The following is a 6,295-nucleotide window of genomic DNA, read 5'->3' on the forward strand; positions in this document are numbered from 1 at the left end:
CTGATTGCTTACTCATGACTTCACTGAGTTTTACTCCTCTTAACTGCCCTGATGACAACCCCTTAATGCTATGTGACCTTTGTAAAAAGAAAGCAGACCAACAGACAAAAACCAGCTGATGTACACCAGGCCACTTCTGAGTGATGGCCAGCCTAGTGATGGCAACACGTCGGGAATTGCATTGACTAGCAACAGGAAACCTATTTGTTAGTTAGGAATAGGCTCATAAACTGTCCAATCTTGTTAACCAGAGAAGTAAAGTCAGTCATGCATTTCCGACTCTTCGGGAGGGTGATGTGTGTGGTGTGTTATCGTTCAAGTTTAGCTATATTTCTAAGAGAATGTTAAAACCAGATGAAAAGAAAAATTCTGGAAGCATCTGGAAGACTGATTGCTTACAGTAACATCTATTTACCAGTTTAACAATCATGCCTGATCAGATGTTCAAGTACTGATTACAGACAATTCAAACAGTATGCTTCACAAACAACATAACTGTAAAACTAGATAAGACTAACGCATCATCACGTGTAAGCTTAATACACTTAGCTTGCATAAAGTCTGTGTGGACTTCATGCAGAGATAAAAAAACCTGCCTGTGGCAGTGCATGATGGCTTCATGACCTCTGTGAGTTTGAGACTCTTCTTGAACGCTGTATTTTGCCAAGTAATTCCTAGGTGGTGTCTTTAGGTAAGAACATTTTCTTCCCCTCCTTCTTTGTATAATTTTTGCTCCTATTGGGAGACTGAATTAATTTCCTTTTAATTACATAAAATTTGCTGAAGAACTGCCAGAATAACTACAAGCTAAGCTAAATATTGAGCCCTAGCCTCTTTAGAGCACACTAGCTAGACAATTAATTTATTTCTAGCTAAAACCTGCAATGCTGTGTGATGTTTTCTCTATTGAAAGGTCTTAAATGACATTTTTCAAACACACTTAAAAAACCCCCAAAATACCATATTTTCAGCCAATTTCCTTTTCCTGCGTGTCTGTGAGGAGCAGGCTGCCCTATTTGCATTTCAGCTTGCATAAACTACTTGGATAAATGAATACAGACTGAAAAATAGCCTTAATGAACCTCAAATCTATGTTAAGATGTATTGATATATTTTCCTGTGTTAGTGACCTTGCATTTTTACCTGTCACATCTCATTTTGCCAAGTATTATTAGATATTAAATGAGATACTGACCTAGATAAAATTGCAAATATAATTCCTGAGTTCTAGCACATGCTGGGGGCAAATGCAATTCCATGCATTATTTTTTAACTCATCTACCCACAAACCTGCCTGCATGCATCTGTATAAACACACCTCAGAACTCGTTTGCTGACCTGCTGATCTAATAGAGAACAATACAACTAAAAGGTGATTTATGATTACATTCGAAAGCGCTATGTAAAAGCTGACGTTCAAGCCTGGTATCCAAAGCTATGTGCTATTCTGGATTACATTTTCTCCAAACAAAGCACGCTGGTGTGCGCTCCTTCCCCAGCAAGCACTGGAGAAGAGCCAAGCGAGTCAGCTCAGAGGGTTCTCTGCCACCAGAGACACCAGCCAGCTCCTCCTCCAGCTGTGCAGCTTAATAACAGAGCCAAAGCATCTGACCCCATCTTACTGATCTTCCCTTACTATATACTTATAAATTGCAGTGCTCTAATAGAAATTATGCTTTTTTTACCACCTTGCTCTCTTCCCATAAGCTGCCTTCTCTGAAACCCATGTATGTACTGTACAACCCATGCGAATGTACTGTACTTTCCAGTCACTTGAAATAACCATCTTTAAAAGGCAATCAATCTGCTGCAAAAAAACAATGCTCCCCCTTTTCTTGCCAAATACTGGATTTCTTCATGTTGTTGTCAAAGGCTTAAAATGACAAAATGTACCCTTGGACCAGTGCTGTTTTGTTTTAATATGTACTTGTAAGAATTTTAAGCTTACTGTCCCAAACCTAAAAAGCTAGACCTGGTGCATATATTTGTGACTCCGCTATAGATGCCACTCTGCAGTCACAGAGGGAAGAGGGAAGCAACGTAAGTAATCACATCAGTATGGATCAGTAACAGTGGGCTAATGCCCTTCCTCACATTTTGTTTAAGTACAGTTCTTAAGCCTCTCCAAAGCATCTGTAAAAGACTGAAACCACATTTTCTGAGACCACTGTGGCCTATATAGGAGAGAGACCAGTAGAGCATTCACCTCTCCAAACACCGCTGCGGATATCCCGCATACTTGTACAGAGTAACTTTACCATCTAACGTATGCTTGGCTGTAATGAACCATCCCGATAAGATTAACAAAGCAAGATCCAAAGTCCAGTGGTACTAATACGCCCAGTGCAGATGCAACACTGCATGATTAGTTACCTAAGGAAGACAGACAACTGTTATAAACCTGTTTCTTTATAACAACGCTGTTACTACAAGTAACAACAATCAATAAACAGGATAATAAAATCATTTTAAGTTTACAACATACTATTCCTTAGCCAAACTCCTCCTCCTCACTTTTACCCTTCCTTTAGGCAGGGAGCGCCAAGCTTACAAAAGCCTTTTACGTATGAGGATGCTTAGGCTTATTCTAACTGCGGTCGGGTGTAGGATATTTGGAAACAAATATGACCTTTAGGAACAATCGTACGTTACTGTAAAGCATACAGAGCTCCGCTCTTCGCTGTACCCTGAGAAAACACTTCACAGGGCTAACACAGATGGGCTCAGTCCGGGCTCAGGCTGCCCACGCAGCCCCCTGGCGAGAGCGTTTCAGGTGAGACGGAGCCCGTTTAGGAAAGGCCCCTTGTCCCCTCATCCACCTGCTGCCACAAGAGCGGGGGGCTGACGAGACGAGTGGCCCTACCGCAGCACCGCAGGGACTGCCCACGTGGCTTGGGAGGGTGTTCTGCGTGCCCTCCAAAGAGCAGGAGATGCCAAACACCCTCCTTCCGCAAGTACCAGCCAGGCTGCTGTAAAGCAGCATGGAGAGGTGCCCGGTTTGGATCAAGCCCAGTTTTCAGCTGCTCCTGCAGAGCTGGGGACAGGGCTTCTCACAGTCGGCAGCCTAACAGGGTGCAGCAGGAGTAACAAGCATCTGATTTTTTGCTGCCCCTGGCTCTCTAACTTTGGGCTATCTGGTGCCTGTAAGAAAGCAGAATTTTCTGTCTGAGATGATGAAAAGAGGGAAAGGACTAGATAAAATTTCTTTCTATATCTCCGTGCCCCACTGGGGACAGGGGGACTTTGCTTCCAGTAAACATAGGAACAAGTTACTTTGCAGAGAGATCCCAGAGTCCTAATGCTCTGGAGTTTCTTGTGAAGAAATACACTTACGGACAATAAAGATCATGTCCTGGTCATACATGAATAATTTTTTAGATATTTTTATATTTATTTTTTAAAATTATATTTATTTTTCCATGTTCACATGCATTTCATATATGGGTAAAATATTTCCACTTATCTGCTAGAGGCTTTGAGGAAAAATATAAAGTATTGTCTCACAAAAACGTAGTCCTAATTTTTGTTTAGAGAGACTTTGTGGTTAGGATTTATTCATGTAGCTTATAGAAGGCAAGTTCAAAACAGAGTTTAAGCTGGAAAGTTTCTGGGGAACATCAAAGAAGTTAATGCTTTCGTTCTGCATGAAGCTAAGGGAGAAGATGAACGGATCGTCTCTTACATCTCTGTCAGGGCTATGTTGAAACACACAAAGAAGTTATTCACCCCTTTCTTAGAAATGCAGAATAAAGCTGTTTCCTTGAGACAAGGAAACAAAACCCTTTGTCACAACTGTTATTCTCTTCCTATGAGCATTTCTATTCTTAGCTGTTCCATTTTGCTGTATCATTGTACTACAATAAAAGAAATTCTCATTTCTTTCTTGCAACGACTGTACAATAGCAATACAGCATGTCAGACGAATTCCAAAGGCTTCAGCACATCAATATTTAAATCTTTTTCCCACAAAGAAAACAGCACAGTACTTCTATGCTAAGAAGTCTGCATTAATTTATGGGCATATTCATTGTATAAAGGTCTATGCTGGACATAAATATAGGTCAAATTTCATTTTCTGAGCAGATTCCCTAGGAACTGCGTAAAAATTGATGCACTGTAACATTGATATCTTCATGCCTGTCCGTTCTGCAACAGACGGCCACAGACCAAACGCCTTCTTCCATGGGGCCATAAACTCTTTTGCGAGTAACAGACATACACAGAATTAAATCTCACGAAACTTGATACAGATGTTCTAGCCTTTTGCAAGACAGAGATGTTTCTTCCTAACTAAATGTATTTTTACCTCAAAGGAGAACACAATATTAGCTACTAACTCTGGGGTTCTTCCCCATGTGAATCCTTCAGTCGATAATGACACCCATGTACATGGCCTCTGGTCTGGCAAAGATTCCTCCTACCTGCTAATGACCCATAAAGCAGTGAGAAGGAAATTGCTGCACACAATACGAATGAGTTACTAGACTGAGCGTCTGGCTCATTTTCCTTCCCACTTGAAACATTACCTAAATAGTCTCCATTTCTTTCCTTCTGTTATCTGAGTATGACTAATGGAAAAGTTTATTTTAAGAGTTGCTTTCACATATTTTGCATGGATATCTTTCTTCTCTCTACATTGACTGGTCTCCCCTTCCTTCTTTTTTAAATGCATTTTGCTTTATGGGAGAAAAAGGAATCTAGCTAGGATTACAGCCTGACAAAGAGTCAGTGTGGGTTTGAAAAAGTATGCCTTTATATAAACCTGTGGTACTATAGCTATAATATAACCCTGGTCTCCCAAGCAAATCCCCTGAACATGGCTAGCTGGGCAAAGCTGACTGCGAGATGCTTAAGCTGGGAAAAGCACCACACAGAGATGATGACAGAGATTCTTGGTTTTTTTAAGGTAACAAGAGTAACGTGCAGGGGCTGTGTTCTACATTGGATCATATTTCGATGCAAGTATAGGCAGCATAAGTCCTTAATGAAAACAGTATTTCCTTCATAAAGGAGTGAAAGCAGTAAGCAATTTTTTGAACAGCCCAATCTTACAGTTTTTGTTCAAAGGAAATTATCATTTTTAATTATGAAACACTTTGATATGACATGATATAGACGAGAAATGTTCTCTACTTCACAGACCTTTAGTTTTGATCATGATTTTGTCACAAGCCTCGGTATAAATAGTTTTCTTCAGATATCCTTATCTTTCAGAATAATATGATTAAATGAGAATGAAGTTTTTTTGGTCTCTCTCTCCTTTTTTCTTTTTGTGTTTTGTTTTTGTTGTTGTTTGGGGGTTTTTTTGTTTGTTTTTTTTTGTTTGTTTGGGGTTTTTTTGTTTTTGTGGTTTTTTTTTTAATTATGAACAAACTTTGGAGATATATATTGGAAACATTAGTTTGTAAACGTAACCTCTCCTGGCTCAGAAAGAAGGCAGCAACTAAAGAGAAAACAAAATAATTAAAATCCTTGCAACTATTTTTTTTTTTAAATATTGTGCTTTATATAAAGTTTATTGGTGTCTTGACTACATCTCATAGTACTGGATTTTTTAAATTCCTTGAATTTACATGTTAGTCAAGTTAGACCTCAAGTGTCAGTGTGAGCAAGGAACAAAACCATGTCATTTACTGATTCCATCTGACCTACTCTCACCTTTCAGGCAACCGGGTCTTGCTGGAAAGTTCAGGGATGATCACTAACCGGCATTTTAGAGAAAGGCTGTACTTCGTGCTCTGTTACCTAGGCGGTCTCTTATCAAAGCTACTTTAAATATTCTTCTAGAAGAATGAATACGCATATGTAGTGAGCAAGTCAAGCACAGGGAAAAGCTCAAAGAGGAGATGTGTTTGTTTGAGTCAGTGTCTATATTAAAAAAAGAAAGTCTTAAAAGGAAAATTGCATGGATTCTTGGATCTAAGAATCTATTTCTGCTCTAACTGAAGTCAAAGGATGGGGGAAAAAAGTTATTGTTAAATCTCATTTGGATAATGCTTGGCTTATTTAAAAGAAACCTCCTTCATTTAACAGTATTTACAGATAATTCACCAAAGCCACAGCTAACTATAAGACTATTAAATGAAGAAAGCAAAATTATTTGGATTACTTTGCATTGATTGTATAACATATTGACCAGCCTATGTAATGGAGAGTGATCAATTCAGTAAACAAAGCCCCCAAAATCTAATAAAATTGAGTCCTACACACAACAGTAAATTACGCAGAAATTTCAGTACATGGAACGGCTTTTCACACAGCTATAAAATTTTTAGCTAAGTCCTATTCCAGCTGA

The 6,295-nt window shown here is 39.2% G+C and overlaps 1 protein-coding gene across 7 annotated transcripts in view; it reads right to left on the reverse strand.

Annotated features, from left to right (window-relative positions):
- ANO5 (anoctamin 5) overlaps positions 1–6,295 on the reverse strand; it is a 60,852-nt gene that overhangs the window by 26,204 nt on the left and 28,353 nt on the right. The window lies entirely within an intron of this gene.

This window comes from Calonectris borealis, chromosome 14, assembly GCF_964195595.1.
Source record: "Calonectris borealis chromosome 14, bCalBor7.hap1.2, whole genome shotgun sequence".
In the NCBI taxonomy this organism is placed as follows: Eukaryota; Metazoa; Chordata; class Aves; order Procellariiformes; family Procellariidae; genus Calonectris; species Calonectris borealis.